The 15,680-nt window shown below is 43.6% G+C and overlaps 2 protein-coding genes across 2 annotated transcripts in view; one reads left to right on the forward strand and one right to left on the reverse strand.

Annotated features, from left to right (window-relative positions):
* Positions 1–2,074, reverse strand: part of LOC105568115 (L-2-hydroxyglutarate dehydrogenase, mitochondrial) — a 34,591-nt gene extending 32,517 nt beyond the window's left edge. The window contains exon 1 of the mRNA XM_012023523.1: positions 2,023–2,074. The gene's annotated coding sequence lies outside the window, so the exon portion shown is untranslated. The remainder of the gene's footprint in view (positions 1–2,022) is intronic.
* The window catches only part of LOC105568214 (E3 ubiquitin-protein ligase TRIM9), a gene marked incomplete at its 5' end in the record, with an annotated part of 109,873 nt that overhangs the window by 9,117 nt on the left and 85,076 nt on the right, over positions 1–15,680 (forward strand). The gene's annotated exons all lie outside the window — the stretch shown is intronic.

A 15,680-nucleotide genomic window follows, 5' to 3' on the forward strand; every position in this document is an offset into this window, starting at 1 on the left:
CGTCTGCTGCTCTCTCTCTCTCTCTCTCTCTCTCTCTCTCTCTCTCTCTCTCTCTCTCTCTCTCTCTCTCTCTCTCTCTCTCTCTCTCTCTCTCTCCCCCCCCCCGCTGGTCCCCCTTTATTCCATTGCGTCCGCAGTCGAGTGCCTTTATTGCGTTCCTTGGTCCTTGGTCTCTCGCTACCTTCTGCCCTGCTCGTCGCCCCGCGCGTTTAATGCGTTTTCGCGAAATTAACTCCTCACCATCGTCGTCGTCGTCGTCGTCGCGAATGCCCGAGCACTGTCTCCTGCACGCGAGACTTCCCCGTTGGTTCTCGCGCGGCTATCTACGGGGGGCTTTTGTATTATACGAACGTTGCTGGAATTTTTTAACGCGCGTGCAAGTACAATGCGTATGCAATTTGGAGAATGGTGGACCGCAGGTAGACGCAAGAGGATGATACACAATTTTTATTTTAACCTGCGACAGCGATCTGTCGCATCCGCTCTAAACGCTTTCTCTAATTCTTCTATATTCATCAACGGAGGTAAACGTATGGATAATCGATGGACTCTACGCGAACGTCGAGTCCAATTACTTCCTGCTTCGAATCTGCGTGTGATAAGGCGTTCATTTTTAACGAAGAGTTCGCATTTTATTCGGCGAAACACGCGCGAGATGGATTCGCCGGCGCTTCATTCTTTCCGCGCTTGTCCCTTTATTCTGTTGGCGAACGATAGCGAGCGGATATGCACTTTCGAGTCCTGCAAACGTTTCGCCCCGGGAGTACCTTCAGATTGATGAAAACTAAGGGCGCGCGCGCGAGGGGCGGGTGAGAGCGAGGGGTCGGACATTCGTGCGCGTTTGCTGTTTATCGAAGGGAATTGTGGCGGCTTTCACGTGCGCGCTCGCGTCGTCCGAAACGGTCCAACGCACTCCGAAAGGGAAGCGGCTCGAACCGTCGAGAATAATCCGCCTCGGCGAACAAAGTGTCGAGGTCGGGACGTGGGAGGCACGTGCGACCGGACAGCGATGCAGTTTATCCGACTGCACTTTGCCGGAAGACGAGGCCCAAGTACATCAAGGAGAGAGTGAGAGAGAGAGAGAGAGAGAACGAGAGGTTTAGCCACCGAAAACTCGAATGCACTCTCTAAATAAATCTCGTCATCGATTTTTACTGCTCAGCTGATTTTGCTTTTTCGCGTGTAGATTCTACCACATATTTCATCGGCTGCCTGTCTAATATTGATCAGTTTGATCACTGTTAATTGTCGTGCGCAAATATCATATTTAACTCCTCTTCTCGAACGAAGGTGAATTTAATTCAGTGAAAATTTTTTTAAAAGTCGACCAGACGGATTTTTATTTAAGTCGCAACGTTTCGACCTCTTTATCGGGTCCTTTCAAGTATTGTACAATCTGTACAAATTTTATATGTACAAACTGCATTACAAAGAAAGGAACTTTTAGTATGTACAGAAGTACAATATGTATCATAAAGGAGAAAAATACCTCATGTTGACTGAACAAATTCATTTATGCCGATACAGAATAAGTTCACGAGTTCGTGGCAGCAAATTTATAATGTTATATCTGAAATTATTACGAGTAAAGATAAATAAATAAATAAATATTAAATATTTTTAATATTTTAATATTTTTAAAGATAAATAAATATTAAATATTTTTTAAATTTTCACTGTATTTAATTACCACTGGCAAACAATAAGCTTCACTCAATTTGGCGAATTTAATTCTTCAAGCGCACATTGGATTTTAAAAGATTTCGCTCGAAACAAAAATGCCCGACTATTCAAGTCTGATTTTATTTTATTGAAGGGAGATATGTGTATAATTAATTAAAACAGCATTAAGGCCTGGTTTCACCAACGTCGCTTAACTTTAGCTTAGTTTAATTCATCCTTTGTCTTTTTCCGACTGTTACTTTAGAAAGAGACAAACACGAGTTAAACCAAGATTAAAGTTACGCGACGTTTGGTGATAAATCAACGAAATAATGAAAGAAATAAGTAGTGTCTTCTTACCGTTTCCAAGATGCCTCGAGGAGAATTAAGTCCAGGAAGCGCGTGCGATGCGTGGTATTGCTATCAATGTGAATGGAAGATACTCGAGCAGGAATTCCAGGAGACAGAAATTAGCTGGAAGTCTCGAGAAGGTTGACTCGTCGATGTAAACACAGCCCGCACACGTCGCGCGTCTCGCGGCGCGCCGTTTGTTTACGCTGATTGTGAGTCGCGGCGGCCGGCGCGCCCGCGTCATCTCGTTCATTCATTCGCACGGCGGGCTCCGAGCGTATACGGTGTCGCTCCGCGTAGCGTCGCGCTATCGCTCGCGAACAAGTCGCCGCTGAACGCGATTCTTCTCTACGGCTAACAGGTATCAGTGCGCGATCGAGTTACTCTTGCGATCAATTCTGTATTGCACGCTACAGTGAAAGTGCTGAAAGCGAGTAGCTTTGTCTCTCTCTGTCTCCTTAGAACGAGACGAAGGCGCTCATTTTTAGCGTTTTCACTGTACTGTAAGATGCAGAACTGACGCCCAGCTCTCGCAACGGCCGTTCTTTGAGCCGGTCTCTTCTTACGGAACAGTCAAAAGATAGAGAATTGTTGTCGCGTTCGCAAAACAGAATAGAACAGAGCACTCATTAATTTCATGCCGTGCGAGATGATACGATACTTCGTGACGACTTCGGTCCTCGTTCTTTGCCAGAGGCTCGTTCGCGAATCGTTTCTTCTAGCGTGAACTCGTGAAAAGTGAAAGAGTTCATTGTAGTACTTGACTATTCGTAAATTTTTCACCTTTCACGAATTCACGCTAGAGAAAAATATTCACGATCGAGCCCCGGGCCTTGTGCTGCGTGAGTTTTATTTATCACGAGACGTTACTTTTCTACGCTCACTTACGCGGTTAAATATTACAACTCGCGATTAGTGCCGGGGAAGTTACTCGTCGAAGAGGACAGCTCGCGCGATCCGCTCCGAAGGAGGGAAAGGAAATGCGAATCTCAGTTACGACGAATATTCGACGTGTACCATTTTAAATGCCTGTATAAAACATTGTAGCTGGGGCGAGCCGGCCGTTACGCAGTTCCTCGAAAGGTCGCGCGACGACCTTGTTTACATTCCGCGTCGAGACTCGAGCGCGCACACAACGGCCGCGTGTTATCATTACTTTATGAGGCGCGTTCGTGGAGAGTACATCGGGGGCTCGACAATAGACATAACGTATCTAGACCGAGCATTGAGCAGCGGATGTGGAGGTTCATGTAGAAAAGGACTAAAGGTACATTTTCACGTGTCGCTCGAACCGGCCGTTTCAGCTACAAAAAGGGTCACGTGATTACTTTTCTGCGAATATTCGGCGACAAAAGTAATCACGTGACCCTTTTTGTCGCTGAAACGGCCGGTTCGAGCGACACGTGAAAATGCACCTTAACGGCCAGTTTCACAAACGTTGGTTAACTGCTAACCGAAGGTTAATTGATTCTCCGTCTCTTCTTAAATAGATATTATAACAGAATGGAAAAAGATAGGGAGTCGACTGAACCCTAGCTAACAGTTAACCGATGTTTGTGAAACTGGCCGTAACTCTGTTTTGTGTTATTTCGTTCTCTCTCGTTCGCACGTGAAATAGAATGTTTTTAGATGCAGAAAGCAAATTGTAGATCAGGCTTGAGCGAAAGCGGCGTGCGCGAGATTGGGAGACGGCGGACGCGACGATTCCTCGCGATCGTTGGAAATTTGCCGTCGAATGTGCGAATAGTATCGGGAGTGCCGTGCAAAGTTATGCCGCGCGAGTGACTCTCGCGAGTGAGGTGTCGCGCCAAGTAGGACCATGAAGAAGCGTCAAAGGAACGAGCGCGGAGGAGGAGGAGGCCTGGGCGGCATCGGGCAACGGCGGAGCAACCCAACGGTAAGTGAAATTGCTTGTGTTACTTTGTCACTTGCGGAAAATGGATCGTTTATTATGACGTTACATCCGTAATATCTCACGATATAATTACTTGTTCACGTGCGAATTGTTTGAGGCGTTGTCGTAATTTGTATACGTCTGTATTTTACAGGCCGTCCTGCTATTGCAACTCCGCTGCTGCGCATCGGGCCGGTAAGAGGCTTTTTTTTAACTCGGGACAAGGGATCTGTGAAGGGCATTGTGGACGGACGTGACATTTCATAGATTCTATTGTCTCGAAATGGATGAGCTAGGACAGATTAATATGTAATGGTATATTTAATCCTGAAATATGTATAAAATTAGCCGATTGATCGTGTAGAGACTGCGCGATAATGAGCTCGTAAAGAGCTCATTATATACGTATTAATTGCCACAATATTGCATTACGACACGGCGAAATAATTGTGGGATACGTGAGTCGCGCGAAATTTATACAAATATAATATATGTGCGAGCAAAGGTAAAAAAGGAAATAGGAAATATCTCTCATAGATAGAATAAACTCAACGACCAATGATATCATTTCCGCAAAAGGTAAATTGCTTTTTCGAATTTAATAAATATTTTATCATCGTTTGCCGAGTGCATTCTCTATACACGTAAAAATTTCGGGAAGTGCAATAGGTACAGAAAATGTCATGATGATATTAATATAAATAATGCTATTTTTTCGGACCGAGTTTTTAACGTTATAAGTGATTAAATTTTCAAGTACTTATATTGCGCGTAGATAAACGAAGAAAGGTAAAACGAAGCAATAATGTATAAAATACGCCAAATATTTGTATAAATTTTATTAACTATCTTCGTGGTATTCATGTGGGCATGGAGCAAAATAAGATGTTCATATATTTTTTAATGTATTTATGTGACAAAAGCAAGTTACAAGATGTAGTAGGGAAAAGTTATCAATATTTAAATATGATACTTTACTTTTCCTTTCTAAAATTTTTCCGCTTTTTTAATCGAATGCGTTTAGCTTTTTTATACTTATTCAGGATTAAATATTATTCAAAGTAGGCGCAGGAGAGAAATAAAGCGATACGATCAAAGTACGAGTAAAGATGTAATAAAGAATATAAGAATATTAAAGATTTAGTACATCACAGGCGTCTATGTATAAATAGATGGAAAGTATTTCTTATTATCAAAGCATATTTTAATTTATTCGCTAAAGCGTGTACTCATTATTAATTTATAATTGCTTTTATTACAATGCATCATTTCTAGCTTAATCTTTCATAGTTTGTCCATCCATATTTATTGACAATTTCATTTTGTATTATTTGAAATCGAGTAACGTGAGACTCTCAAGACGCGTTTCATAGCGAAATAAAAAACTCTTTTATGTATTTACATGAAAGACATGTTATTTTAGAATTGAGATTACGTGTCTCACACTTATTTTATATTAACCGATATGTAGTCGCATACGTTTTTTATTTTGCATGTATTGAAGCGTACAGTCTAATAAGAGTTTCTTCCAAACAAAAATGAAGTAGACATCTCTCCCTATATACCTTACCGATAGTCATTTTCGAGAGATTAATTTTCAAACAAGCGCATGTATCGCTGCTGGATTGAATCTTGAATCTCAAATGAAGCTTCACACGTTGTTCCGCTTCTTCGCTGAATAAAATTCTCAGCTGATCTTTAATTAAAACGTAATTACCGAACCGCTCGCGTCGCAAGTGACCTTATTTCCTTCTCACCCTGTGGTCTCGAGAACAAATTAATGACTGCAAACGTGAGTCCACGTGACTAAAATTGTATATTCATACATTTCATGAATTAAAAAGATAAATAACAAAATATGAAAGTCGTGTAATATTTAGCTGTCTAGGGGGAGGAACGCGTAAGATCGTTTTAGCTGAAATACACTTGGGTTGTTTTAATCGTGGGCGCTTAATTAAAAGAAGACGGTGTTGCACTGTCGGTGCGAAATTTGTGTTTGTACGCTAAGAAATTTTGCGTCGCATTCTTGACATTACTTGCCCGCCGGTATTTGAGTTCGTTGAACTACGGAATGCTAGCGTATCATAAGTTTTCTCCTCCTACGTGGTGTGGCTGTGCTTTCCTAACGGATTAATCAACATACGCGTTTCTTTAATGAAATATAATGCGGCACGAGCGCTCCTCCCCTCTGCGATGGTTAAATTCTTAAAAGAGGATGCAACGCGTGCCGCAGCAAATATTTTAGTCGTAACGAACACGCTGATTTCATATACCTGTAATTAAGTTAGTTACAAAGAATCTCTCGGGAATATTTTCCACGTGATGAAAAAAACATTAAACTAAGTGCGCCGACAGGGATATAAATTTCGAAAAAGTTTTCATCACTTTTGGCGACCGGCTGACTTTCATTTCATCCGCGATAATTCGGATTTTTTCAATTCTACTCTCGTTTAACGAGCGACATATGAAAATCCGTAAGGTTGCTGCGAAGACATTGGTTCCCGTCGCGGAAAAGTTCATATCGATTCTAACATCTCGCGGAAAGATTGAGGGAGAACAACTCGTACTTACATGTAATACGAATAAGCTATTTTTCTGTCGGATCAAAACGAGAGAGTCGTCCCGGCGCGGTGGATTATTACGGCTCGCGAGTTGATTCGTAGCCCCCGCGGATGAAATCCCCGCGGAGCGCACGTCGTCGATGCAATTTTTCTCCACGACTTCCGGGCGCGCGCGGGGTCTTGCGCGTATTGCGTGAACGTCTGGCGCGCAAATTTCGTCTTACTGGATTCGCCACGAGCAACTCGGGGCGAATTTCTCTCCAGACCGCCCTTCCGCGGCCCTCGTCTCGGCGGAGCTGTCACGATTCGCGCAGCCTCGAAATACACTTCTCTCTTATTAGAGCTTAACGTTTTCGCGGGGGATGCCGCTTGCGGGACGTGTGACGCCCGAGGGATATTTGCAGGCGCGGTGTTATTCCCGGAAACAACGTTGCAACGGGATGCGAAAGCTTTGACATATTAATGCATCCGACTATCATAATGAGCGTAATATATTTAGCGGTGGAGCCTTACCGGGGAATTGTAGAATCGAAATCGCGCGCAGCTACACCGCGCCACGTACCTTCGGCTGGCTTTTCAGAAAATATTAAATCCAACAAACTCGGCGGATACAACGACGGGGAAATTACGTTCGTACATTTTTATGCGGGTTTATGACGCGTTTTGTCAGAGCAGGGGGGGGGGGGTCTTGTCAAAGAAACCCGCTTAATTTCCATTCGTTGGCAGCTCGTTTACTTGAAGTAAAAGGCAGACAATATAGCACCGCGAAGAAAAGCCCTGTGAAAGAAAATGCATGAGAGCGCATTTAAATCGTACATTCCGGGCGTACATGCCGAGTACACCTTAGAAAAGTTGCGGCACAAAGGCGCGCATGTAGATTCGTTCATTGGCAAGCCCGCGGGAAGCACCTCATTTTTCGCGCGCAAAAGGAGTCCCACGGCTTTTAAGCTTTCCATTAAAATTCATAAATTACGCGACCTTCGCGCTCGTCATTACGGTCTCGTTGTCATACACCGGCGGTCCCCGGCAAGGGGGTAACCACTTGATGTAATCGTGGGACAGTGTCTCCGAAATCATTACAAAATCCTTACGAAATCCACGCGTAATCGTTTTGTCTTGATCTCCAAGTTTCTTCACTTGTTAGACAATAAGCATTAAATTAAATTTGAACATTTTCTCACCTCGCTTTTCATTTTCCAAAAAACATTTACTTCTTTTAGTGAATCTTCAAATATATGTCATAGTTCGCACCTATAAGCGCGTATTCTTCTAGTTGCTGTTAGAACAACAGCGAGTTGAAACGTTGATACACCTTTGCGCGCAAATTTGGAACATAAAACAGTAAATACAAATACAAAATTACTTTTCGTTGAGGCCACGGTCAGACTAGTGGGACAAGTGGGAAGCAAGGAAACACGTGACCGAATACTAGAATCTTAATTGAAATTACCTCTACAACCTCTACTTAATTGCAATTAGGTGAGATTATTTGTAATCAGGTGAAATCGTATGAAACCAAATGAAATGGTGTAATCGGTGGGGCAGCGTTTTGGCTAGTGGTCACCCCCTTGGTCCCCGGCCGGTGACTAATTTTTTGCGACGTACGGCTGGAGACGCTCGCGTCACGACGACGAGATTTTATTTTCGGTCTGTCGCTCGCGAGAGCCACCGCCGCTCTCAATTCCTGTCGGACGCGTTGGAAAGTTCGATCATTCAATTAACGTCCGGGCGGATCTGGCGCGCTGAAATTGAATCATTTGGTCTCGCGCTATGGGGCGGGAGTTGGCCCGCGGATCGACGGGAACCCGACGGAGACCCCGGGGTCTCAGAACTTGGTAATCAAATCACGGGCTATCGTTAATTGCTTCCGCGTGTTCGATCGTAAACAACCGCATTGGCGATCGAACCTCCTTAGGTCACGACGCCGGCGATGGCCCGGTGTCGCGTCCCTTTCCCTCTCGCGCGCGGGCTTATTAAACTTCTTGACGTTTATCCAAGCGCGAAGTTGCGTTTCCATTCCCAGGCAACTTCTCACCTTGGACGGTAATAGGAAATATCTGTTGAACCGAACGAACCGCCGGTTACTTTGCCACCCCCGCCTTCTCTCGCAATCAAATCTAATTGCGGCGGCGCGCTGACCTCATTACTTGAATCATCGAAAGCTGTCTTAATAGCGCGTCAGCCGAGTTAACGGCCCGTTGCAATATTTGTAGGATCGGTAACGGCAATTGCGTCGGACATTTCGAAATGAAAACGATATTTAAAAGTTATCCGACATGACGGGCACGGGATTATTGACATATTGACAAGGAGCGACGTCACAAGGGTGCGGGAACGGGAGAGGGGGGCACTTTATACGATCCGATATGTTGCTAAAATATTTACGATCGTCTCTCGGTGTCCGATGTTTTATTCGCGTGTCCGCGTGCGCGGGGGATATTCGTGAAAATTTCGCAATGACGGGTGATTTGCTATTCAGACATTTTGATATTTCCCCGAGCCGCGGGTTAACCGAGCTTATAATCGAGGATCACCCGGCGAAGCCCCATAATTCACGTCCGCCCCGCGGTTCGTAGATCATGCCGCGACGCCGGGCTCTCTTGAGCGCGCATTGTTTATCCCACATTGTTCCGCGTCCGCGCGCGGTAGAGAAGCACCCGGGGCTCGCCGAATAAAACGGGTTAAGGAGACACGTGGGGCACGCGGCGTCCTCCCGCCGCCGTAACACATAATCATCGTCCTGTTCGACGAGTGTCCTTATTATGCCTGTCTCTCTCCTCCCGGCATCTGGCGCCCTCGGATCCTCCCGCGGACATTTCCATCCCGTTCCCACGGTGCCGCGGGATCACGTCTGCTCACCTTCCCCGCCGTCTCGGGGAATGGAGCTTCCATCTCCTCTCTCTCTCTCTCTCTCCGCTAGTCCTCTCCGCGGCGGGCAAGTTTGTCCTCCCATTATTATTGCCCCATCCTGCCGCTCGCTTCCTTCTTTATGTCGCCTCGTCGAAGTCTGCGATGCCACTCGAATCTACGGTGGCTCACAACGGCCAGGATAAAAGCCCCCTTCCCTTCTGCCCGAAAGCTCTTTCCGCGCCCTTTTTAATACATGCCGCTTAATTTTTCATCGAGCAATCCCACCCTCCTCCGTGACTGCATTATCCTCCCCGGTGCTCGGCGGCTGATCTCGGCGAGGTGTTCGGAGACGTGTTTGCGTTTTCGTCGACGTTTCTTTTTGTTTTTTTTAACTTTGCAAAGTACGCGGTTTTCTTAACTCGCCGATACTCCGGTACGCAATGATTGAGTTATTAAAAGTCATAATGTAATACTTTTTACGTAATAAAGGAAGAATCAAGTTACGCCTCGTTCGTGTTTCAGAAAGCTAATAGCTTTCAATTTTTCAGTCGCGCATTTATCATTTAAATACGTTCGATAAAACACGCACACGCACGCCGCGCGCGTGCAAATATATATATATATGTATATATATATAAATTCGCGGGAATCAAATCGCAAATGCAGCGCGCGCAAACGTTATTTATATTTCCGTGCGAATGATTTCGCGCGCGGGCGTTTTTTGATCGCGTTTATCGTGCAATTTGACAAACAGTGAAGTTTCGTGAAAAATAAATTTGCGCACAAAAGCGTGCGGCGCGGTGGCTCACGCGGCGGCTTTATCCGCCCCGTCCCCCCCGATTAATGAGTCATTGCTAATTCAGTGCAAAATTTACCTCCACCCGCTTGCAGCGCGACCGGGGCGCGTTCGGCGGGGGTCATTTACGAGGTGTACGTACGTACGTACGACTCGTCGACGAGCCGTGTCACGGAAACGAGAATAAAGTACGCCGTAACGGCCAGGGATCAGTCGGCCCACGAGCCATTATTTTCCCTTGATCCAACGGAGGGAGTCCCTCCGACTGCGTTCCCCATGTATAGCGTGCAAGCTACTTTATATACATCGCGACGCCGTGTACGTGGCAATTGAACTTTCGCATTCGCTGCCGTGATACTTCGTCTATCTCGATTCTCGCCGTGAGATCAACTACGCGAGGTAGCTTCCTGCGAATAAATTGCTACGTAAAGTTTGGTAACACGGAACAGTGGCGCATTAATCATCCGGTTGAGGCGCGTCCTATAGACACATGGCAGTGATTTCGTCTTGGGGTAAGGAGCCGTTGGGAGGGTCAAAGTAGCGATTTTTCGCATACTGTGCTCGCGAAAAGAAGACTCGTGTGTGAAGAAAGATCGTTCACGGTGTTTGAAATTATTTTTCGTGCTGAGGATTTAGGAGACTTAAAAATCCCATAGAAATTTTCTAACAATTGACTTATAATTTATAATTATTTAGATATAATAATCGTCGAATAATGTTTATTTAAATTGAAATTTGATTCGCTCATCTACATCGGAGTTTCAGTAGAAACTTTATTGCGAGGAAGGATAGAGACTCGTGTGTGTAAGATCGTTTACGGTGTTTGAAATTATTCTTAGTACATAAGGACATTTTAGGAGACTTAAAAATCCCATAGAAATGTTCTAACAGTTGATTGATAATTATTTAGATATAATAATCGTCGAATAATGTGTATTTAAAAACGCGTGTTGGTATTCCTAAGTGAAATTTGACTCGCTCATCTATATCGGACCTTGAATAGAAATATTATTGCGAGGAAGGATAATGGGATTGTCGTCACGTGTTAGACACGCGTTGCTCTGAGCATCGATTTCTCGATTCCGCGACTCGAATGCTGAAATAAGGTTCGCCGTAACAACAAGAAGCGACCCCATCGTTTCTCGTTGATTCAACAAGGTCTTGACAGTCACGAGATATGCTGTCTATACCAGATAGAACGGCAGGATATAAAAGTCTAGCCGAAAATTCGAAAAGTACATATACAAGCTTATCGATTTTTCTTGGGCGATGTTTGGTGGAATTTTCGCCTGCAAACTTGTGCGAAATTTCAAACTTTGATCTTTCAATTAATCTTTAATTTTGTCGAACCTACTGAAAATTTCATAGAAATCTCAATAATTTTCCCATCTGTGAGCTCAGACGGTGAAGAGCTCGAGATACATTTGCAAAGCTTTTGCATATATTAATTTGTGGAAATTACACGTTGTCACCCGAAGTTCTTTTTCGCAAAATTTACATCGGCCTCCGTCAATAATGAACGAAACTCCATTTCGTTGGATCAGTTAAGGATCAAAATTATGTACAGGATACGTTGACATAAATTATTGCGCTTTCAGCGTGCATTATTATCGTCTTTTCTATCGGCAATCAACGGTAATATACGAGCGTCAGCGATTCGCGAGTGGGTTTTATCGTGCCGCGGCATCGATTGCTTATCTAGCCGGCTACATCGTGCAATGCGCGCCGCACGCGCGTAATGTATGCGGCACGTGTTACCCGCACCGGGGGGCAATTTTAAAAGGCGATTCCTCGTGGGAAATTAAAGCGCGAACGTCGAAATAGAATAACCATGGGCGCCCGCTCGATTTCCGGTCGTCGCGCCGTACCGGTGTCTCTCTCTCACTTTCTCTCGCGGTCGCGCCAGGAAAAGCCACCGCTGAAATTTTTCAGCTCACGCGAGCTTTTGACACTTTCCCGATGTGTCGCCGATTGAGTTACTTGTTGCGTGCGTCGCGCGACACGCGGGAGCGAAATGTTAAGTTCTGCCCCATTCAAAGTTCCGTTTCATTTCGAGCGATCGACGATTCGGCATCGCGTGAACTGACGGCGCGCTTGCGGGAAAGCTGTAAGATTCCGCGAAAGAGGCTATCACAGAGAGCATCTTCTTCACGGGGAAAAAAATGCTATTGAGTTAAACAAACTGATGGTGCTCGAATTAAACGTTAATATCACGGGCTACCAACAACATAAATAATTCACTCAATTGTATTTGCTATGGATTTTAATTTTAAGCATTGAACTAAATATCCAGATTATCAAGACAACAATCTGATGTTTTTCATTTATTAACACTGATGTTGTTTCAACGATTTTATTTTAATTGAACTGATCTTGTTGATATAGCATCATTCTTTTTTCCATGTAGAAGTCATATAATCTCTTGTATTACATAGTAACTGTAATTCAAGTATTAATTATGCTTGTAAAAAGATGCCAGACCAATTTTCATGTCGAATTTGAACGAAACAAATATATTGAGTGCACAATTTATTTTCAACAACAGAATGGTTGTTACTCTTAAGATGCAGGACAGCGCGTTACTTTAAACCAAGACGATAGATCTCAAACTTAACGTTGTTTTTACGAGTACACGGAGAGAATTTTCTCTTAAAATTTACTCTGAAAATCATGTAATCGTGAGACAACACGGCATTGCGAAGAACTTTATGAGAGTTTTTTGAAATTTGACCATACATTCTATCAGTAAAATGTATCGTATATTGTACAGGGTGAGGCATCTAAAACGGGCCACCTGAATAACTTTCACAGTTTTCGAGATAGGAAAAAATTATAACTACGAAAGTTGTACTATATCAAGGGAGCCATAACATGTTAGTAATATTTTTTCAAAAAGTGGAGGCGTTTCAGAGATTTCAAGGTCATCTTAATTTAAACAAATGGGACCCCTTATTGTTTATTATACCATCTTATTCTACTAAGTAATATGAACAACTTTTGTCTAAAACATTTTGTGATTTGCCTAATAGTTTTTGAGATATTCAAGAGAAAATTGATAACTATTTCAATATTCAGCTTATAATATCTCGATAATTATTTGTCGGAGGGAAAAGTAATATAGACTTTTTTACTTTCAGAAATATGCTGTTGCAATAGTGCTCTAATTATTGAAAATTTTTGTATGTTATACACAAAATTTTCATACACAAAAATTTTCAATAATTGGAGCACTATTGCAACTGCATATTCCTGAGACCAAATCAAGTAAAAAAAGTCACGTACTACTTTTCCCTCCGACAAACAGTTATCGAGATATTATAAGTTAAATATTGAAAAAGTTATAAATTTTTTCTTGAATATCTCAAAAAGTATTAGGCAAATAAAAAATGTTTCAGACAAAAGTTGTCCATATTACTTAGTAGAATAAGATGGTATAATAAACAATAGGGGGTTCTATTTAAAAAAATGAAGATGACCTTTACATCTCCTAAGCACCTTCACTTGGGACAAAATGTTTACTTTCACAAGATGTCTCCTTCGATACCACGCAACTTTTGTTTAAAGCATTTTTTCCTATCTCGAAAACTGTGGGAGTTATTCAGGTGGCCTGTTTTAGATGCCTCACCCTGTACAATCGTGTTGTCCCACGATTACACGATTGTCAGGATTTGAAGAAAAACTTGTATCCGTGTACAGAACAGCCATTCCGCTCAGGTCCCCACAGTTCGTTTAAAGTAGAGTAGTATTCGTAGAGGAATTTTTCTATTTATGACATCGCATAGATTATTCAACGTGACACGATGAATAAGAGAGAGCGTTCAGAAGGAACCGAATCGGTGTGATAGACATGCAAAATTTAGCGGTCCCTTCCGGCACGGGACGGCTCGAGTCCGATTGCTCGTAACGTACCTTTTTCATGCATACAAATATTTTATCCCCCGAACGATGTTCCGAAAGTTGTCGCGCGGCTCTTAATTTTATTAGGGCTACCGTGCTTTCTTCTCTCGCGTCTTCGTTCTGAAGGAGGGCGACAACGTCGTCCTCGTAGCCGCCTTTTTAGCATCTCCCTTCGGAATTCCCGAAGCTTATTAAACGTTCGAGTAGGCAACGCGGTACCTAACCCCACGCTCCACCCCCGCTCGCTCTCCTCACGACTTTTAATTAATGAGGCGGTATCGATCGACGATGGTCGCAGGGCCCGATATCGGGAGTACTTCCAATTTGTAGAAGTGCCTTTATAATGGCGACGATAACGTCGCCGGAAGTAGTTCTCCTTTTCGAAATATGATCGGGCATTTATTTTGCTAAAATCACAAGGCGCGTTTCCTCTTGGAGCGCATTCAACGGACCCCCCTCCTTCCTCTTATCCGACGAGATTATGCTAAATTAAATTCGTTTCAATTATAATACTTAATTAATACTTGCTTTTTAACGCCTCTTCAGTTCCGAAATGAGACCTTTAATTCATGATATTTTTTACGCTGTTAAAGCTGTAAAGTCAATGATTCGATATTCATTGCTACCGCGATGATATTACGAATTATGAAAACTGCCGTGGCATTAGCGCAGTTAAATGGAAAGGATATTTCTCGTTGAAAAACTTGGAGGCACTCGTATCGCTGTTTTTTAATTTCCTCGGCGGAGTTGATGCCGGTAGCGTTCGAAAATTCTCGCCGCATTGTTGATAATTCTCCAGTAAATACAGGGGAGTGAGAGGGTCTCGGGGTAAATACACGAAGTGGATAATCTCCTTTCAGCGGTATTACTCAAGAGTGCTGGCGGGTTCCTTTAGACAGGATGGCCAAGAGGTCCTTCCAGACTGGCGGAGATTCTTTCAGCCACTGTTATTCGACTCGAGGTGAGTCGGGAGGATTTCCTACGGGAAATTACTTTTCCAGGAAATCGCGCCTAAGGAGGCGACTGCTTGCGCAATGTTCGGGAAATCGGTTTCCTCGGAGTTCGCAAAAACGACGAGTCCCGCCATCACGTCGGGATGAGCCCCCTCGTCGTCTTTTTCTCATCAAAGCCGAGCATTTGTTCCCCGGCTTAGCGTCCACTAACGGAGCGTTATCGTTTGTCGATCTGATCATTCGAATATCGGGTTGGCCCTTCGTACTTCAGCAGTTAATGTTGTCTCCTTTTCGACTGCTAAAAGATATTGATTATTGGGGGAGAGACAATAAAGCGATCGAAATCGTGAAACAGTGATTTGAACGTGTTCCTCTCGCATCTCGTATCTCTCACGCCACTTATCGCACACTAGAAACAATTGCGTAAATACGATTGCCTTCAACGTGTAGGTTCGATTTCATTTCTTTTATTTCATTCTCGCTACGTGCGAGCATGTAATATTTTTCACCAAGTGTTGCCGCACTCTTAATCTTGTATCGCGTAGTACCATCAAATTCGAGGTACAATTTTTAAGTATAATTGAGATTTGAGTTACACGCTGGTAGAAGATGTTCTTCCCGGTATATTAGCACGAGGTACAAGATATACATATGAAGTAATAATGAATATATGACGAATAGTTGGAGGTACCGCTCGAGGTATCGTCTACTCTGGG

This window comes from Vollenhovia emeryi, unplaced genomic scaffold (assembly GCF_000949405.1).
Source record: "Vollenhovia emeryi isolate VEMERY1.0 unplaced genomic scaffold, V.emery_V1.0 DF939131.1, whole genome shotgun sequence".
Taxonomy (NCBI): domain Eukaryota; kingdom Metazoa; phylum Arthropoda; class Insecta; order Hymenoptera; family Formicidae; genus Vollenhovia; species Vollenhovia emeryi.